Source organism: Pagrus pagrus (assembly GCF_965226575.1).
Source record: "Pagrus pagrus genome assembly, chromosome: 6".
NCBI lineage: Eukaryota > Metazoa > Chordata > Actinopteri > Spariformes > Sparidae > Pagrus > Pagrus pagrus.
Genome location: NC_140190.1, coordinates 26,140,683 through 26,163,073, shown reverse-complemented (window position 1 = coordinate 26,163,073; position 22,391 = coordinate 26,140,683).

Genomic DNA, 22,391 nt, shown 5'->3' with positions numbered 1-22,391 from the left:
CCAGCCGTGTTTGTGGTGACAAAGGCAGGTATTTGTAATGAGACATCAGGACGTCTCCAGCCGTGTTCGTGGCGACCAAAACAGGTATTTCAAGCCAAACCATGATGTTTTCCTAACCCTGACCAAGTGTTTTTTGTGCCTAAACCTAAGAGCATAAGCACAGTGTGGTGACGAGAGAAAAATTGAAATTGAACCTAAACAAACTTAAAAGTTTTCACTTATCTGTGGTTTTGCAGAAATGTACTCTGCCAACATTGATTCTGGCTATTGGGTTGAAGCAACACTGAAGGAAAGATCCCATTTAATCCAGTAGTTTTAGCTTTTTGACGGACAAAAGTCAGACAGTCTCCACTCAAATGCTGACATTTGCTTTAATACTTCATCAAAAAGTTATCCAATTCCGTCTTGTCTATTAATAACAGACAAGAGAGAAACACACACCGGACCTGATGGGGCACAAAAATAAACAGCAACAGGCCGAGTGTTTCTGTGATCTTGCAGATTGAGGTTCAAGGCTGTCTGCAGAACAGATTGGTCACTGCAGGGAAAAGCCTCCCTGTCTGTATGTTCTGCACATGTCACAGAAGAATGCTTTGAGCTGACGCCAGCAACATCGACTTTTCGAATGCATAATTCAAATGGCCCCAGTCACTTCTGTCCGCCAATCATCTCTACAAACAGGAGAGGAGGACGAGGATTCAAGAACGGATAGCCAGGTATTGAATAAATCTCGCTACGGTCTATATGAGAGGATGTGAAGCCCAGAAACAGACACTATACAGATTCTTTACTCGTAGGTTTTCCAGCATCGCAGCTCGTACTGTAGAACTGAAGAAAGAACATTTTCTGAACAACTTTGACCTCTCTGTCATAGGAAACATGAAAGATCTGTCTCCAGCTAATCGCAAAAAATGTATGTCCTCAAGTCAGAACTGAACTGTCAAATCTAAAGACTTACTGTACACGTATGAACACCATGTGCAAAAGTGATTCTTCCTTTAACAAAAGGGAAGGCTGTGTTACAGAAATAATGGGCTGTCCTGCAGGTTATTATGATCTGGGTTGTTTAATGATCCATATTTTTTGTATTTGGACATCTTTGAGAAGAAAAATGTGTAAAAACAGCATAAAGTCAAGTGGACAACATGAGAGAATCATGAACATTGAAGAACTTGCATGTGTACTGGAGATTTTACAACTAAATCTGACAACCCAAACTGGACTTAGTAGAAGAACAAAGACAAAGAAAATCTTGGCTATCAGAGTGGACAATCTTTCTTTCTTTAGACCATGTTAGTGGCATGACTCTATTGATGGTGATCAGTTATGTCAACAGCTTTCTTTGTGGATCGCCAGGAAACATTCATATTTCCCTCCGGATGTCTTACAATCAACTATATTTACATTTGACCATGTTCAGGTCAAAATGTTAACACGTCCAGTTCTTTGCTTTATGACAAAATACCTGCGCAGTCAGAGACGTCCACATCAGCCTCGGCTGTGACCTAATCTGTGTCTAATGTTAATTAGCAAATATTAGCATGCTAACACACTAAACTAAGGTGATGAACATGGTACACAGTTTACCTGCTAAACATCAGCAGGTTAGCATGCTGATATTAGCTTTTAGTTCAAAACACTGCTGTGCTCAAAGCCAGCCTGACTCTGCTGTAGCTGTAGACTAATTTCACTTTACGCTCAAAGTAGAAAATTGTGCACCTTGCTTTAGATCTGTCAAGAGTGAACTTCCAATCTCAAGATACAGACATAATTTATAGTGAAACAGTGAATAGGATTTATGTCAATAATCTCACATTGGTCCTCCACAGCCTGCTGCTGTTGTGTGCAAGTGAACGAGAACGAGAACTTTCCTTTTTCAGTCTGATGGAGAGATTTTTGAAACAAAAATGTGACGAACTTTAAGCTAGACGTGAAAACAGGATGGTGGTCAAGCAAAATGCATTCTTGCAGAGATTTAGATGAGAGGATCAATTTAACTTTAACATTATTATCCAGTCAATTTATGGCTACAGCCATGGGGCAGGAGCTGATTCCCATCACCATGGTAACCAAGAAAATGGATAAGCTTGTTCTGGCCATGTCGGTCTTAAAGACACAGAAAAGTCCATTTGTTGGAGCAGATGATCTATTAACACCCCACGCTCACCCGCCTGTTACCCTGTTGTTAGCTCATGTCAAGCTGAACCAGCTTGCAGCATTTCTTTCTCTCACTGCACGTTGAAAGGTGTTTGTAAGAAAAAAATGTTTTTGAGTCTCATTCCCAGCTCATCAAATAATGACCCATCCTAAAATCCCAAAGCGTCAGGTTTTGATGAGTTGGGAATGAGACTCAAAAATCAACACTAAGCAATTATTTCTCATCTAATTCTCAGCAAGAAAGTGAACAGACTTTCCCACAATGTGTAACTTTTCCTCTGAACATGAACTAATAATTATTGTGCTTCTACAATCACCAGATACCGGCAGTATGAGAACAGCTCTGACCATACTGTCTGTCTGTTCCTTTGCCAGTCCTTCTCCTGCTGTAGGTCTGCTGTGTGATGGGGCATGTATGAAAAGGATTGGGGGCACATTTCACACCTTGGGGGCAGCTTGGTGGGGGGTTGGCAGCGGCTTGATGAACAGAGTGCACCTGGCTAAGAGTCGAGGTCCCCAAGACTCCCTGGTACAGCCACGGTTTACAGATCAAAGCAGGGTAATCCCTGCTTCATCCAGTCACACACACCTCTGACGCCCTCTCCTCCTTGGAGTCCTTTTAGCGTTTCATCCCCCAATCCCCAAACTTATCCTCAGAAGCCTTCCCTGCTTGTTCAACAATCTGCAAAATGCTCCCCATGAAACACACCTCATCCTCCCTCCTGTGCTTGAACTACCTGTTTCTCCCGATGCCCATGGTGAACCCTGAAGCCCTGGCTGTGGGATTTTCTGACTCATTAGCTCTGCTCAGTCAAGTGGAGCAGCCTGCAGATTCCTTCCAGCCAAGTTCATCAACCCAGCCAGTGACTCCGACTGTGAAGTGATAAGAGAGAGGGGGCTCCAGCCATCGGACCCCGCCGCGACTTTGTTTAGTGTGAAATGAGATGAGGAGGAGGGGGACGAGGAGGAGCAGGACGGGAGAAGATACGAGTGCTAATCAAGGTCTGCAGATGGGTTTTGATGTGTCGGATATGGGCAGCGGGGCAGCGCCGCACCCTAACGCAGTGCACCGTATTTAACACAGCTTAGCAGTGTAGTTACGGGAGTGTTAACGCCTGTCAGTTATACGACTGCTCGTCTTGGCAGCAGGTGTCTGTTTGACCCTGGGTCTAATGTGCAGACGGTGTCCTGTTGACCTGGACTGTTTGAAGCAATAGGAGTAGCACAGAACAACATGATAAGAAGGGGAACACCTTTTCACACCGACATTCTCAGAAGGTTTACTTTTGACCCCAACTGTTAGAAAGATGATGCTTGCTCTCATCACATGTTCTCTGACATTTGAACATTGGATTTTTGGACGTATGTGAACAAAAAAATGTTGAGAAGGCTTACAAGGTCAGAAGAAACATGATGTTTTTAAAACCTTATCAGTTTTATCTTAAAAAGCCTTTAAAGGATTACTTCCCTAAAAAATTTTGGGTATCAAACGTGTTGGCAAGCAAGGTGTTTCTAAAAAGTTTTCTTGGCTCTTCTCAGAGGACAACCCAATCGGCAGAACAAACGTTTCTGCAAACCACAGATATGTTGAACTTTAAATTTCTTTATGTTGCAACTTATCATTTCTTAAGGTTCAGTTCGCAATTTTATCTTGTGACAACACTATGCTCATGCTCTGGTTACGTTTAGGTACTAAAACACTTGGTTATGGTAAGGAAAAGATCATGTTTTGCCTTAAAATACTTGTTTTCTACACAACAAACAGCTGGAAATTGTCCCGACTCGAGGTCTCTTTAAAAATATCCAGTGGTTTCTCACTTACAATTGCTGAAACGCAGTCTCAACTTGCCTGAAACCCCACAACCATCCCTGCCACCTCCGGATATAAAAGTCAAAAACATGCAATGTGCCAAAATAGTAAGTAGCCTAAGACACGCACTGTACAAATGTGCACGTATCAGTGGTTTGCATAAACATTGCCAACATTTCATCGTGGAGACGGGTCTGTAGAGGAGGGCAACTGAACTTTGATCCCCAAGAGGCTCATTGTTTAACCCGGAGTCACGGGTCATACAGGCTCAACAGAACAGAAGAGGAACGGATGATGATGCAATGACATCAGCAAGTCCTCCAAATTTAACAACAGCAGGTCGTTTTTTTATTGCCTTGCAAACTTCATGACCAGCACACCAATGACAACAGCTATCATTAAGCCTGAAAAAAATCAATCTTTATTGGCACGTTGGGCAGCACAGCAACCAGTAAAGACAATGCTGACCTTATAAAGTTGGATATGTGAGCAAATGTCTGCTTATTACACATCCTGCCATTGATGTTTAATGAGAACTGGATACAGCGTCAGAGGCGAAGCCCTGCTCATTCCAAGGAAAGCTGCTCAGTGGCGCATGAAGCCAAAAGACTCCCCAGGTATAAAACTACATCAGATCGTCCGCATCAAGATATGCGCACAGAGACTTAGCTAAATTGGCTAACCTCCGGTTTAGCCCTGGCTGACTTGAATAGAGATAAAGTAATTTAAGGGAGCAGCTCTTCTTGACTTTCTAAAAGTTATCGGACCAAACAGATTACATTTTGATAGTATTATTATGATACCCATGATGCCCAAAAAGTATCCCCCATTTTATAGCCGCTTCTTTCACAATGGCTGTGTCTCAATTCAGGGGCTGCATCCTTCGAAGGACGCATAAACCCAATACTTACATTTGACTCTCATGTCTGCGCCACTTGATGTCACCATTTTCTCTTTCTTTCCCTCTTCTGTTTCGGGACTGAGCAGCGGCGCGCAAAGGATCTTGGGATATGGGAGGCCGCGAAGGATAGTAGCGGTGCGTCCTCCAAAAAAAGGGGAAAAGAAGGCCGTGTTTGTGGGCTGCATTTGAAGGAGCTTTCGAATTGGGACAGCCTTCGCACTGCGTTGTGACGTTTGTGTTGGCCTTCAAATCGCCTTTCGAAGGATGCAGCCCCTGAATTGAGACACAGCTAATGTAAGCTTACGGGAAAAGGTATTTTTGACGTTGTAATTACAAGGTTAGGCCACTATGTGACTTGTCTTCAACGCCTGGCGCTCGTCCTCGGGGCTCCTAGGGCAGCCATTTTGAATTGAGTTTCGACTTCATTCACCTCTGTTTTTGCTCCACAAGCTTTGTTGCCTCCTGCTACAACTGGAAACATGGTTAGTGGAAGCACTGAGAGTGAACTAAAATATTAACGTTTCAGGCAGCACAACCAAAGCAACTGGCAAAAAGGCAATTGCCCTTTCTTTTAGAATTGATTTTAAGATTTTATTACTTACAAAGCCCTGAGGGGCTCAAAGTTGTTTAATAGATCTTTTATTGCCCTATGTTCCCTCTCGCACATGCTTCTTTTCTTGTTGTTCCAAAATCTGGGTTAATTCACTAAGTTATTAGAGCCTTTGCCGTCAGAGCTCCAAGACTTTGGAATGACCAGCCTGAGGAGATCAGGGCTGCAAACTCATCGTGTCATCTTTTACGTGACTTTTGAAAACCCATTTTTTAAAAATTGCCTTTCAGTGATTTTGTCTGCTTTATTACTGTGTGTTTTACTCTCATATATGAATTGTTTTTTGTTTTACTTTGTAACTGTGTTTTGAAAGCCACTATACGAATAAAGTTTATTATAATTATTATTCATACAAAATGCAGTTTATGTAACTAAAACTACTTGGTCAAGCTTAGAGAAAGACTGTGTTTGAAACAATGACAGGTACTTTTTCCGCAGACTTACGCCACAATAATTCACCTCTGACTGAACAATCAATCACATGACCACAGGAGGTCCTTGTCAAGTTTTCCTAAATATAGTATGTTGTGGGCATTTAGACAAATGGTCAGTGCTGTGTTCAGTGTTTCATTCTTTGCAGGGGTGGTTTGCTGTTGAACTAGCTCACCATTAGAATCTATAGTATCTATTGTAAACATAACAGTATGTTTTGCTGAGGTGCATGCTAATCAAGACTATAGGCCCCATTATTTTTCAATGAATGATTTAAGTTGTAGAGTTTAATGCTCAGGCTTCAAGAAATGATGCACTTTAAAGCTGCAAGAGGACAGAGATCAATCACTCTCGTGTTTGGTCAGGAGATTCACAGGGTCCCTCTGTTGGACATTTGCAGGAAAAACTCAGAGCAGCCTCTTCGACGAGAATACGAGGCCCGGCTCCTGTGTTACTGCACAGAACAAACCTCACAGGTCGGTAAAGCTACTGTCCAGCAGGTATGTGATGATGTGAGTATTTGAGCTGCTGTATCAGATTCCACACAGATTTAATGATTCAACAGCAAAGCTTTGCCAGCGCGGCTCTGCCTTTTTCTATTTGACCAAACACTCTCTGAGCCGTGCTGAGACCTTCACCAGACCTGAGTACAAGTAGAGTTTAATAGTTGGACTGTTCAGAGAAATTATCCAAGGTGCTGAAAAGATTAAATCTCTTCCTCCTAATGGGAATACTTACCAGTTTCCGGCTTTGTTTTACCCATTTCTGGACTCTTGCCTCCGATGTCGTTCAAAAATGTGCACCTTATTTGTCTTGGCACGGGAGGCATTTCTGCTCGAGACAAAAACAGGCCAACAACAGGCTTTACACAGATATAGCCCTGTGAAAGGGAAGGCTCAAGTGTCCTTGTTTCTGTGCTGTAAATAAATGCAGAGGAATTAGAGCGAACAAGCAGCTGCAGTATCTGGAACAACAGTGTGGTTATTTAGGTCTGAATCTCTGCTGTCGACACTCAACACACACACAGAGGGAATTAAAATGATCAGAAACTGACAAAGATCATCAAAAGTATGTCCGTTTTTTTTTTCTTTCTTCACTTTTTGCATCACTTAACAACTTTGCAGAGCCATCTTGTTTCATTTAGGTGCATTCACAACAACTTAGCGTTCGTTTTCCTCTGTGTTCTCCAGAGGAGAATGCAGTCAGTGTGTAAAACCACCAGCAGGCACAGATAATAGCTGGATGCCTTCATCTTAATGTGTCCTCTTTTTTTAACTCACGCCACAGGCGGCTCATTTAGAGGAAATTGTTCGCAGATCTTAACTTGATGGCTGTCTTCATCAACAAAGAGGTTTCTTTCCAGTTAACTCACATTCGGATGTTGTCACTGACATCGTCTCAATATGCTTTTAGTTTGGACCAGTCGAGAGACAGGTCATCTGAGCTTTGCACATGTTTCTTAAGTGTTTGTGAGTGGACTGCAAGTGTAATGATTGAAAACCAAGTCAGCATGGTGGTGCAGTGGTCAGCAGTGTTACCTCACAGCAAGAGGGTCCTGGTCCTGGGCCTCACATGTTCTCCCCATGCTTGTGATGGTTTCCTCCAGGTGCCTCGCTTTCCCCCTCCATCAAAAGTATGCAAATTTGGTTATCTTTCCTGCCAGTGCCCTTGACTGAGGAATTGGCCCAGAGCTGGAGTTGGTACCAGGTGGATGGAATGATGACTCCCCATCTGCTACATTGAGAACTGAGTTTCACTACATGCACATCCAAACCAAAATGGACAGGTGCTGAGTCGAGTCCAATATCTACCATTTCAATGCACTAAAGAAGTGAGTAGTTTCGAGGAACTTTTTTTCACCTGAGATCACTTTGATGCAGTAAATTAGTGGATATTGGAGCCTTCTCCTTCACAAAGTCACTATGCTGATGATTTTCAGCTCATCCTCACTGGATAGGTCAACCGCACAAGCAGCTTATTACGACTCATATTTCTGTTTATTGTTTCTAAGTGACCTCTATTGGGCGTAGTTATTAGATGGAAGATGTGGAGTGGATGGATGGCTCAAACCAATGAAGGACTTTCACCTGGGTGAATGCTTTTTGTATCCTGTGTGAAACCAGAAGTCAGTGGTGAGTTATTTTAACCTACCTAATGACCTTAACTTGTGCCATGCACATAATTTAAGTTTGCGTAATTGATGTACTTAGTTTAACCCAAATCATGATCTTTTCCTCAACCTAATACATAGTTAATCATATTAGGTTGCCTTAATCTCATCAAACTGCTACTGTTTCAAAACATTAATGACATTGACGAAGAAGGTCCAGTACACCAGTTGCTGGAACTGTCCAGATGCGCTTTATCACTCTCTTGCCCAAAATTAGGTGAGATTGATATACACTCTTCTCTGTCCAATCAAGGTGAGGCTACAGCCAGGAGACAGTTGGTTTAGTTTAGCATAAAATTTGGGAACAAGTGAAACAATTTGTCATTTTTAGTCTCCAGTTAAACATATGAGATATAGCATGTTGATTAACGAGCTTTACAGGTGGTGGTCGGCTCATGAACCTCTGTACCTTGGAAAAATGGAAACTTGCTGTTTCCCCCTGCTTTCACTCTCTATGCTGAGCTAAGCTCACCATCTCCTGGATGTAGCCACAGTCATGAAAGTTGCATTGATCATCTCATCTAATTCTCAGCAAGAGAGCTCCAAGCATGTTTCCTAAAATATCAAACTATAGACCTTTTCAAAACCAGTTGGGTAACCTAAAAATGAAGCAAAATATACTCTTATTAAATTCAGATAAGGTTTTCACCCAGAACATCACTCCATTATAAGTGTTATCAGATAGCAATAGCTCAATTTTGTTCATATTAATTCAACATTAAAATTACAAAGAAAGTTAGTAATGTAGAAAAGAGTTTTACTGTTAAATCATTAGATTAAGTTATTTTGGGCAACATTTACTCAGTCTCATTGCATAATGTAACCACAGCTGACATAACCACAGTCTTGGCCCGTTTAATGTTTGGGTTTCCATCAGGTCTTGTGTCCAGCAGAGCCAGTCAGCTCAAAACAGTCTGGAAACCATGATGAGGTATCTTTGTCTGTCTAGACTGCTCGGAGAAATCATTTATTTTCAGGTTTGCAACAGGACATCTTCCCAGATAGTCATGTTGTTTTAATCACCGCTCCTCTAAATAGAAGAAGCCCAGCACATGTAGAAAACCTCGATCTGTCTCTGAAAATGAAATCGATTAAGACGTGTAATCAGGTGTCCTACTGGGCCATGAGCCCTGAGCAGCTCATCAACAATGGAACATCTCAGTGGGGTCTTATTGGCAAACAGAATGAGATTAAATCAAAACCTCTTTGGATGCCAGCAAGACACAACTCTGTGAGTCATAGTCAAGCATTCAGCAATATTTAACAACTGTAAGGAGAAATGAATCCCGTTATCTGAATAGTCCAGTTACCAGGATGTTGTGAGCAGTTAACATTTCTACAAACCACAGCTACACCCAAGATTATCGTGTACCAAAAGTTTATCATGTTTACATTATATACTTAATATTAGCCACCTGTAGCAGCAGAAGGTGGAGGGGAAGGCCGACCGAAGTTCGAGTCACACCACTGGATATTTTTAAGGACACCTGGAGACATTCCCATCTGATTTCTTGGCGACGAAAACCAGCTATTTTTCACTGGAAATTGGACCATCTTCATCCATGAGCTTGGTGGTATTTTAAGCCGAACCAAGTGCTTTTTGTGCCCAAACCTGAACAGAGCATAACCACAGAGCTGTGACGATTAATCGGAGAAAAAAAAGAACATTGCAACACAAAGAAACGTCCAATTTCAATGTATCTGTGCTTTTGCAGATTGTTTCTTGGCTGACATTTATTCTGGTGATTTGGTTGCATTTGAATGGTGGTCTGTGCTCTGTTCAAGACGACATACAGTAGCTAACTAACTAACATTTCTTTACTAGCAAACCTTTACGTCGACCCAGCGCTATTCATCTTGGCAGATATTTCATGAAGTCCTCCATAGGCTGAACAATTCAAGTCTCTTATCTGAGAATACTAACCAGACTGCCCTCCGTCATTATCAGACAAGATCCAAACCTGATTCTACATCAGCGTTTCCACCCAGGTGTCACTGAGAAAGCACATGAATGGAGTCCTTCCATCCAGTTAACTCACACTGTCGGAAATTCTTAATCTTTCATCCTTTTTAATCCAAGACGTGACCTAAGTCTTTGCTCTTTTATGTCTACAGTATGTAATTCTGCTCCTGGCAGCCTGGACAGCATACACATATGAGGTAACGATGATGAAGTCGTCTGCTGCGAGCCAGCCACACCAAACCTGGCTGTAACACTGATAGCAAACACATGAGGTAGTGGTGATTGTCCATCTGTGTCTGCAGAGCCTGGCTTTTTAACCTGTGTTGTGGCTGACAGGTGGCACCGCTTCGCCCCAGGGAACAGAGAGGCAGCAGGGCAGGAAGCTGGGGCTATTTTTTGCCCCGGTGACAGAAGACGCTGACAGGGGGCAGCTGATGGATAGAGAAGTGTCTGAGCTTAAACTGGGCCTGACGTACAGGGAACAAAAGGTCTTTACCACCCATGAGCTGCTGGAAAAGGAAACTCAGAGCGCGGTCTGTTTGGGGGAAGTGGAAACAGAAGAAACTTAAAGTTGCCATGTAAAGAAATGTAAAATCGATCCAGATATCCGTTATGTTTGAGGTAACGTTCATTGCTAACAGTTTTTCTAGTGATAGGGTTGATGTGTAATGTGCAAGGTGTCACATTGGGATGAACCCACAGATAACTATCACCTGGCTTGTTTTTGGCCCGTTTTTTGTTTATGGAAAGAATCGCTCTAATAAACACACTGTTTAATCCATACCCAGCACCAGACAACAAACAGAGAAAGTTATTGACCAGCTGGTGGACATTGTCGAGCATTTTGCATCCTAAGAACCAGATACTTCCCTCAGGTTTCGATGGAGACAAATTAAAACAGGCAAGTATTTGCTAATGAGTTTGCTAAATCAACAAAATCAACAAGTGAATGTTTATTAGTGTTATTTACAGCTTGTTTCCGCTGCTCACCAAATGAAGCAATTGCAGGTTTAATTTAAAAAACACACTGACTTTGAGATCAGAGAGCTGGATTTGTAAAAAAAATCACCTCTGGGTTTTATGAGTCATTCGTGCAGCGCTCTATGTTGACAGCACCTCATTGGAAAGATTGCTAGCTTCTCTTTACCATTTGTTACGTCCGAGACAGTTATTGCGCAACTTGAAACGGATCTACTTTGTCCCATGTTTGGCTCAGATGCTGAATCCTGTCTGCTTCTCGTTCATGTCACCTTCTTCTCCTCCTCCTTGGAGATGTTGTTGTGGAAACCAGGGGTCACAGCGGGTCCTCTTCTCCTGAAGCAGTAAATGTATGTTGTCTCCCCCCCTGATGGAACTGGGAACACTTTTCTGTGCAGTTGTTTCTAATCTTGAGCAGGGCACATTGTTTCCAAGGAAATAAATGTAAGTCTGTTTTTCATTGTTTACATTTGAAGTCTTGAGTGGGTGCAGTTGGGCCTCACTCAGGGTCTGCATGGCTGCCGTTTACTGCACAGGTAAGAAGAAGGATGGCGGATGTCTTAAAAGAGGAAGAGGAGCTGGCCTCACAGGAGCTGTCCACAACTATTGAAAGATATTAATCGTCAAAACATTCACACATGTAAAAGCCATAAACCCTGTCACAGGAAAAACATCGGGATGCTTCCCAGTGTGCTCTTTCTCTGGTTTCTCCGAGCACTCCACCATTGAAACCTGTGCCAAATAGTATTTTAAACATTTAGAGTGTTTGTTGAAATCCATTTGGAGTAGCAGATGTGGAGTGTATATTCATTGAATAAAAAAAGCACTGGCTTAAAAATAGCTTGTCTTTCTGAGATTATCTGAACTTTTTGGCACTCACACCGGCTTTGTAGCTAAGCAGGCTAAGTCAAAAATCAAAGAGACTTTGTAAAGCCAACGAAGAGCTCAAGAGGCCAGAGACGCTTCTGTTTTCCAAATCCTGCGGAAGTTCTCACATGGGAGAAAGCGTTTTCACAGAGCCACCATGCTTGAGTCTGATGTTGTGACAGGTGTCTGTTTCAAGGCTCCTTAGCACCTTTAAAAACATCCTAATCTCTCCCTTTGAATCTCTGAGTGGATATGAGGGCAGACGGGAGGCAAGCTGTGAACTCCAGTTATCTCATGAATTTTGTTTTTCAGTGAAAACGGGAGGGGAAATAACCATTACAATCACCCAAATGACCTTCTAAAAGCCATAATCAAATGATAAATGATGGTCAACAGATGAGAAGAGGGCCGGATGGGTGTTGACCTGAAAGGCCTGCGGCCAGAGCAGACATGTGAAATATTTCTGTCCCTCTTTAAGAACAGGAGAGGAGGCAGCGAGCCGGTGTGAAGTCTTTTCTGGGTTGGACACTTGTCACATCCGTGAAAGCGGGACATGTTTTGCTGAAGCCCCGTGTCTTGGCTGCCAATACCACCAAGTTCGCCGTTGTGCAGCGCTTCACTACTGTCTCCTGTTGTCTCTCTGGCACCTGTGTGATCTCTTCTGACAGCTACTCGCTGTCTGAAACGTGACCCTGCTGCTATTACAAACTGCTCTCCAAGTATCTCACTGACACAGAGTTCAGTTTAGTGTTTATCAACTGCACTTTAGACACTTCCAAATATTATGAAATATGTGTTTTCCCCACATTGACACAGAAACTGTTTGGCTGAGGAAGCTTTCCCACAGTCATAAACCTCACTGCACTCCATGCTGAATAAGACTTTCCCACTTAGCTTAGGCAGCACATGTGTTGATTGCAAAACGAGATGAGATACCAGTATTTCTGGAATGTGAATGTGATGTTACCACCAGGAGCAGGCTAATTTAGCTTAGCTTTAAGACTGGAAATGATAGGAAACAGCTAGCCTTATTATTACTATTATTATTATTATTATTATTATACACAATGTAACGTTTAATATCATGTGCATTAAGTTGATTAAATTGCTAATACTTTCTGTTTTAGTTTACTCTTGTCTATTTTATTTTAATTGTTTTATTGTATTAGGCACTGGTTTTTGCATTTACTACTTTGTATTCTGTATATTTGACTAATATTTAATACTCTTATTTACTTAAACTCGGCCCAGGTGTGTGACCCTGACCTGGAGGACCCACTGGTTGTTACTGGTTTTTCTTTTGTATTGTACATTTTCTAGCAATCTCGCACAACAATTTCCTTTGGGATTAATTAAATTATACAATATCTTTATCTAACCGTTTAAAATCCACCTACCAGTAAGTAAGATCACTTATTAATACATCATATCTTGTTTGTTTAATCTGTAGACAAATCAAATAACCAAATAAGTTGCACAAAGCCAACACATAAAATTTACGTGCAAAAACTGTTTATGCTAAGCTAAGTTAGCTTCGTACTTAGCGCACAGACATATAATGACTATTGAATTTCCTATTCAACTCTATTCGATCCAAATAACTAATATTGTCTATTACACTTGTTTCGTGTCATATTTTCTTTCTTTAAAGCAAACTTTACCTTGATCCAAACATGTACATGAGGTTAATTCTCCAGTCAGTGCCCTCGACCAAGGCACTGACGAAGAGCTGGAGGTGAGTGACTTTGAATGGGTTAAATGCAGAGAACCAGTTTCACTTCATTGTACATTGTATAATGATTACAATAAAGATTCTTCTTCTTCTTCTTTCTCCTCCTCTTCTTAAAATAACAGCTTCAAAATCATGTTGATGGTTCACTGCCTTTCATTAGAGAGAGTGGTGCCTCTGTCGTTTCCACTCTGCACCCCGACCGCTTGTTCTTGCACTATTTAACTTGGGTGGGCGGGTACCATCTCCCGTGAGAAGAACGTAACGCTTTATGGCACGTCGCCACGCACCACCAACTGTGTCACTGAAACTGTATCAGATTTTATGGAGAAAATGTTTTCCCAGGTTTTCCCTCTGCAGTCCTCTGGCTGCTCTGTCTCAGCTCTCAGTGAATTATGGGGAGTTTCCCAATGTTGCCAAGGTGACCGCTAACTGCTGCTACAGTAGCTGTTGCTGTCAAGAGCAAGCCCCCAGGATGAGCTCCAGGCTTCGAAGCAAGTTTTCGTAGTGGTCGACCCGTGTAGTTACATCATCATCATTGGCCCAAAAATACTGGATGGATCACACCCCCCCGCGAAATGACCCGTTTGACTTTGATCATTTGAGTCATTCGGTCAAATAAAATTAGGAAAGTCTAGAAGAGCCGCACAATTAAATGGAAGTTAGTGTGCACGCTCTGTGGGCCACACAATGCAGAAGATCCAGGTAATTATATAGCCAGGAAGTTGAGACATTTTGGCTTCTTGCACCACTGAGCAGTGTTCATAGGAATGAACGGGGCTCCATCTCCAACATCGTGTAAAGATTTTAATGTAACGTCCTTGGCACTAGTTAGCTCAGTTAGCAGTGCAACTAACTGACTTGGCCAGTCAGCGCTCGCTAGCACAGGAAATTTGGACCAATGGGAGGAGGATTTTTTTAGGCCCGCTTCGGGAAAATGTTGCTAGGAGTGGTGCTGGAACTGAAGCCAGGGGTGCGGGCCCTTCATGGACATCGTCACAGAGTAAATGAGACTGAAGAGGACGTTGATGGAGGAAGCTAAGTCCTGAAAGACAGGCGCAGGCTGGCCTTGAAGATGTTGGACTAGTAAGTAATGCAACCTAGCTTGCTACGTATTATGTTATTGCACTTGCTTGATGTTTGGCTGTGTTAGCAAACTTGTGTACTGGCTAGATTTTGATCATAAGTTATGTAGCCGTAATCATAACAAAAGCACATGTACAGCTGTCCATATTTTCAATGGTGGTGTATAAGTGAACTGTAATCTGAAAATGTAGGGGTGCCAAATTGCAAAAAACACCAGTTCTTACATAATGTTGCTTTCAATGGTTACAGTGAATGTCGAAAAGATCCAGAGATGAAATGATAGACCTGATTTCCAGACATGACACATGCGTGAGGATTCATGAGGTTTCCAAACACAACAATCATTTTCTTTGTGACTCTTTGCGTCTCTTTGCTGATTGTTCAACACTTTTTTCCTTCATAAAGATTATCATCATCGGCGCTGGCTTTAATTTACACGGAAAATATACGGGAACAGGCCTAAATTACTCACAGCCTAATGGTATCACTGGAGATAAGAGAGAACATGCCTTTCAAGCCATTCTCTCAACCCTCTCGAGAAATGAAATGGGATTTTGTATGAGGAACATTGTAGTAAGCAAGCATAAAGCCTCTCTCTGTTCCACAGCCAGCTCCTCGGAGAATTCACGCCAGACAGAGGATCAGCCCCAGAGATGAAAGTGAGGTCAAGGTGGCTTTTTTTCCTCCTCCTCCCTAAATCAGGCTTCTCCTCTGGCTTCTCTCCCCTCCTCTCCTCCCCTCTCCTCTCTCCTCATCCCAAACTGAGAGCAGACAGAGCTCTGCAAAATGAGGGATAATGATGTCTAAGTTTTGTATTTGCAAATTTTTGGCCAAGTTGGGCCAGGTTGTCTGAATCGAGACTCTTCTCGAGGTGTCTTTATGACAACACTTGTGGTGATGAAAGGATTATTTGTCAGTTATCAGATGAGATTTAACTTTTTTAATGAGTCACATTTAAAGTTGCTGGTCAGCTGTTTTCCCTTGTTTCATGATAAGCTAAGCTCATCAAATGCTGGCTGTGGCTTCGTATTTAGCGTACATACTTGAGAGTTTTAAAATGTCAAACTATTCCTTTAACCTTGTTGCTTTAGATTCAGTGAATTGAGGAGAAGACTCACCAGTTTTGGCAGAAGTATTATGGCTCCATCACACATACGCAAAAGCAATTTTGGTTAATAATCGTACTCACTGTTCACTTGAAACATTTGCATCCAGTTGGGTCATTGTGTGCCAACTCATACAAAGTCCAGAACTTTTCCCAGCTCATGTCGTGGATTTTCTCAAAAGAATTCATGTTGAAACTTCCATTTAATTCATGAGAGCTTGCGTAATCAGCAAATAGCTGTACCCCAAATACTTTTGAAGTAAGTGTTTTGAAGTTTGGCCTTCAGAGCTAAATTTCAGCATTTCTGTGATTCTGTGTATTCTGAACCTCACTGATAACTTACTTTTCACTGGATTGGGTTGAAATTTGTCCCGAACATCCAGGAGACCCTAAAGAAACTGTCAATCTCTGGCAACCAGTATTAATAGTATTATTGTATTTCTGTAATGTAGTTCCGTCACATCTATAAGTTATTTTATTGTGCATAAAGAGGATGCACAGATCGTGTTAAGTATAGCTTCAGAGCTGAAAAACTCACTTTTTCAGTGATTTCAACTGTAGATTTGCCCAAGAAGGATTATTTTAATTTCTTTGAATCTTCAGTATGTGGAAGTGTTGATATTCATTGTATATATATATACAAAATTCAAAGATATGTTATTACTCCATCATTTATAATCTTTTTAAATTTTCACTGGTTGTAATGTCACATTCAGTGGTTCATCAGTAGACACAGTAGTATCACTAACTGAAGTGAGTTGGCATGGAAAGACCCGGTACCGAAGCAAATTTGCATCTTTGCTTTGCACGGACTTCAACTTTGGTGAACTTTGACCGGCGAGGTTGCAGCCACAGCCAATGGTAATGACGAGTGTGGTTGATGTCTCAAATAGACAACAAACCTTCTGAGTTCTGTGTGCCTGTACCTAAAGTGCCACATTAGTCAAATATTTGCTCATAACTCAGATACCTTTGAGCAAACTTGATGGATCACGTCTCACTGGAGACGTCCTGCGCCATGTCCTGAACATACAGACCAAGTTTTGTTCTAATCGAGATGAAAGGGGAAGAAATGGCGGAACTGAACGTGCAATTATTAAAATGCTGCAGGCTTTGTGATGATGTGACAACTCCTGAGCAGGCCTCTCTCTCCTCGAGTGTGATTGGCGCAGTCAGGGAAACTTAGCTCACCTGGTCTGGTGGCACAGCTATATAAACTGGTGGCAGTCAGCCGGTCTTTCTTCCCCCTGGCTTCCATTTAGTTTGTCTTTATCTTCATTTCCTTTATGTCATGTAAAATAAACGTATTTTTAGTTACAACTCGTGTGTTCTCCTCACCTTTATCTAGTCTTGAGCCGGCTGTGACAATGAAACACGTGTGCGATTGATCTCACAGGTTTAAACTAGCTGGAGTGGCTTTTCTCACCTTTGCGAGGCCTGAAACCTTCATGTTTCTGCTTTTATTTTGAGCACAAAAGGCCTGGACTTGAACCCACGGATTGCCGCCTGCAGCTATATTTTAAGTGCTTCTTATTTGACAGTGTCTCAGTGTCATCGCTGCAGAATCATTGCCAGTTTTTCAAGTTCACACAGGACGAGGTCAGAGGCACTGGATGATATACCTACTCGTCTCTTTGAAGCAATTTACCTACGATAATGTTACCTTGCCTCCACTCTTTTGGAGGGTCAACATGCCTGGTGTATATCTGTGTCTGAAAACAGATGTTATATTTATGTCTTTCAAAGCAAATGCTCCTGAATTATATATCATCACGTCCAAAAATCCCTACCAAGGAGTTAAATACTCTCAATGACATATACATTCTTCTCTAAATTAAAGCTGAAGGGTTTGCCCACCCATACAGTGGAGACGCTTCCCTTCAAATTCCCTCTACACTTTGCATTTGTCTCACTTGGAGAGTACCTTCAGAAAGGCAGATGCAGAAACCATCAGAATACTTTGGGATGTAGCCCTCTTTTAGCAACAGGTGATTAATAATATAAACATAAGGAGCAAAAATGTCTCCATCCTACTCAGCACATTTCTTTCCTGTCGGGCAGTTTTTGTCTTTCTCTATAGTTCTGTTGAAGTACAGACACTGCTCTGGTTTGTCAGGGACTGTTAATTGATGATGATAAGGAAACCATAAATTATTTAACATACATCTTAAGCACGAGTAATTTATGGAGCTGCAACGTGTGATTTTGGAAGCGTTTGGATGCCAGGGGTTTAAAAGGTGACAGATGGGTTTGTTTTTGTGGGTTTGGTCGTCTCCTGCTCAAAATGTGCAAAACTAATTATACACATACACACAAACCCCTCTGTTGATGCAGCTTAGAAATATGAAGTGAAAGAAGGATCACTTTTTGGTGATTCTGTGGTGGCCACGAGGGTCACAAAACACAATGACATTTAACAAAACAATTTCTTTTTTCTGAAATGCAGTTGTGTTTTCTGAGATGTTGTGTTTCCCAAAATGTAACTGTGTTTTATGAAATGCTGTTGTCATTTGATATTTTGTGTTTTCTGAAATGTGTTTTCATACTGCGTTTTGACCATAAGAGCCACCGTATATCTCCTTATAATAAAGCCATAAGAGCCATAACTCCACAATCTCTCCACAGTGTCTGCAAAGCTTCACAACAAAAACAAAAAGCCAAACATGAGGCAACATCTCCCTGTGCTGTGTGTGTGTTCCACCTCCATGCCCCCCTCCACCCCTACAGAGACTTTCACTTTCCCTACACACTCTTAAACTTCCTCTCAGCCCAAACACCCCCTTCACCCTGGACTCCCCTGGCCCCTCTCTCCCTGCTTTCCCCCTGGTCCCTTAAGCTCTGCAAACCACCTCACAGCATACACACTCTCACACACACACACACGCGCTCTTACATGGAGCATTGTTTCGGCTATCGCTCCGTACTCCACCATCTGTTAAGCACTCTCCCAGCTGTTGCCCACTCTCTCCCTGCTCGGCAAAATAACAGCCCTACGAGGCGGTGACACGCACGCAGGACAGAAATTACACAGGGCCGCGTCTGCTAATTAGAGACGGAACCGTGTTTAGCGTCTAGTCGGTGTGCAGGTAGACTCAGCTGTCAACCTGGTCGCACAGACACATGCCAACAAATTGCTTTCCCTCTGTCGGATTCATGGCAGACGCTGACTGATGAGCTGTTTACCTAATGAGGCACACTTAACCAAGCGTGTCCGCAGCATTATGTTGAGAAGAAAGGACATACAGAAGGCACTCAAAAGCACATTTTTATTATGTCTACTGGCTGGCTGCAAGACAACATTTTGTTTTACGCTCTACCAACCGTAGCACCTCCCCTCTTCCTCTTCTACTTTTTCTGTTTCTTTTACTCTTTAACCAGCCCGATTGACTTTGGCTTCACTCTGGCCCTGTGAGGCTAAAAGTTTCCACACACACCACATTTACAAGCTGTTACTGCGCTGGGATATCCTGAAAGACAATATGCTCTCCGACCTGGACATGGTGTTTGAATTCAGGTCTTAGTGTGGGAAGCTCTGGAGTGTGCAGGTAGGAGTACACGGGGCCCCTGGGACACCCCCAAGTCCAAATTAGGCCTGATTACTTCAAAGAAAGTACATGCTGTCCGTTGCTTCTAAACTTTTTTATTAGCACTTTTGGTGCGGTGAGAAGACAAGCGAGCAAGATCGGACATGTGCACTTCATGCATTATGTAATATTTGATCATATGGGAGGACAGAGTATGGTCTGCACATGCTGCTTGAATCAGAATCCTGTCGGGTCCTGATGTACTTCTAAAACTTTGTAGTCATTGTCCGAAAAACACTTGTCCATTGACTGCCATGGTGATCCTGGCTTGATCACAACACATTTATTGGCCATTGTCTCATTGGATAAGTTTTGAAACTGCTGAGACGGGAATACCACGTGTTTGACTCAGGAGGGGGTTAGTGCACACTCATCTGCGTCTGCCCGTTCCTCAAGAGAGAAGAAGAACAAGAAGAGGTGATCTGATTCTGATTATCGGACACCACTAACGTTCTGGTGCTCATGCACAATGGACTGATTAGTGCACATCTGGAAACTGAAAAAAAAAAAAAGTAGAAAATCCAACTTGAAAAGTTTGCTGTAAATCTGTGTGCATATTTGCCTGAAGTAATTTTATGGTTTAATATAGTACAAAGCTACATGAAACCTTTTAACAACACAAGGGGTCCTAAATAAACAATTTCATCAAAGTTTTTATCAATGTGGCACGTGTCTGGAGTCAAACTTTTCCAAATGTTTACCAGTCAGCAAACAGCAAATGCTCGCCCACTCTAAAAGAGATGTTTAAGCCTTGAACGCCTGTGTCAGGGCTGTGCTACAAACTGATCATGTAATTCATTTGTTCACGATGTTGATTCACGATCTTGTCAGAGAACCAGCATCTCAACATTTTTCTTTCCTGGAAGAGGAAGAAAACATCTGGTCGAAGCGTTGCTATCCCAAGGTGCTGGCTGATGGCAAAGCCAGCAAGCGAGAGAGAGAGAGAGAGAGAGAGAGAGAGAGAGAGTGCATCCCGTGCTTCCTCTTCAGAGACGACTGTCTTTGATGAGTTTGACCCACTGCTGCAGACACACACACAGACCTCTGGAGCACAAGAGCTGCAGATGCCTTGTTTGCAGGCACCACCAAATGAATGCTCTTTATTTGCCTCAGTGTTTACAGTGGCTGGCAGGCTCTTTTGGTTTCCATTTCGCTTTGACCTCTCCTACACGACTCCTTGTTTGGGCATTGGGGCTGCTCACTGTAACTGTCCTCCGGCTGTTTTCAGGTTAAGAAAGCCTGTGTTCTCCACCTGGGATTAGAGGCAGGAACTGCTCTGTCTCCTAGTAGCGTCGCCCCAGCTCCCTAAACTGCAAACCATATGGACTCCCTCTCCGTCCAGGCCGAGCTGAGGGACAGACTGGGACGTCTGGAGGAGGATGCTGGGGTGTGTTGAGGGGGAGGGATGGGAGGCCCGGGGACCCACAGAGGTCTGTTTGTTCTGGGTTAATGGGTTAACCTTGATCGGGGGAACGGTGGAAGTAGGTTAAAGCTTGTTTGTTTGGAAAATCGATGAGCGAGATAAAGAAAAGAGACGGTGTCGTTTTCAAGGGGGGAACACGCCGATGTGTGTGTGTTCAGGTTACACAGGAACAAAGAAGGGTTATTTCCAGCTATAATCAGTGCCAGAGCAGAAATGTTTTATGATAAACACTGCAAGGGTTTACACACCTAATAAATCTGTGTTTGTGTAAATCCAGAATCCAATCCCCTCAAACTACACAGCATTCATCATCCATACTGTCAGACCTGTCAGATGGCGGTCTGCAACATAATTGTTTATAACTTTATGTGAGTAAAAAATGCAGTTAGGAGAAGCCCTACTGAAAGGTAATTATTTGGGATGCTTGCCAAAGAAGATAAAGCCCAGAATGCAAATGGGTTGTATCAGGTATAGCAACGCCACGTACCTCTGGACTGCACTGTGCATACGCATACTGTTGCATCCTTTCCAGGGTTGTAAATGTACACATGGAAATTTAGTATCCATAAAATGTTATCTGAATACTTTTGGATTACTTCAAATAACATTGTAACTATTGCACCTTGTACTAAGAAAGTGCACACAAATATTGCACTTTCTTTTTAAAGGATAAGTTCACCCAAAAATGAAAATTCAGTCTTTATCACCTCACTTTCATGCGGATGAAAAGTCAGGTGAAGTTTCCGTAGTTCACAAAACATTTCTGAGCCTCACAGCAAAACAGCGCTGCAGCATTCTCCTAAACAACTGTAGATGGGGACTTGTTTTAAGAAAATCACAAAATGGCTCCAAACAAGCTTGTCTGGTGTAATCTAAGTCTTCGGAAGCCCTGAGATCCCAAACTGATTTGAAAAGACTTTATATACACATTATAATAATAATCTGGGTTGATTACAGTTACTTCTTTTAGTGAGCTACAAACATGATCCTGATTACGTCATCCATTGCTCTTTTGCCACTGAAAGAGTTTCTCACTCGGTTCTTGTGGCTTAAATTAATAATGCCAATTACATATGAGGCTCAAATTCATATTTGCTGTGTTACTTATGAGCAAAATGGGTACTCCACTCCACTGCTAAGAAAATAACCCGAGATAAATGTGCAGTTTTGAGGAACATGTGAGCAGAGACTGTTCTCATACAACAATAAATTGCTGTAAACTAGTCCTGATAGGAGTTTCCTCTTGCTGCCATAATGCCAGAACAACAGAGCCCTGAGCTGCAGCACCTGGCAGATTTGCTTGTCAGCAAACTACATGAAGCTGCACCAGCTAGTCTAATTTTCTCTGGCATTATTTCAGTCTTGGTGTGTGAGCTGTGTATGTGTGTGTCTTTGCAGGCCAGTTTATGTTACTTTTTACGACCAGAACAAGCCCTCCACCCTGCTGGGTTTACAGTAAACATAAATCGCACCCGCTGTAGGCTAACAGAAGTAAGAGAAGACAAAGGGCACTGATGAGCATAAGCCAAACGTCTATCCGTGATGTCACGAGTCTGTAACTGGTGAAATCCAACAC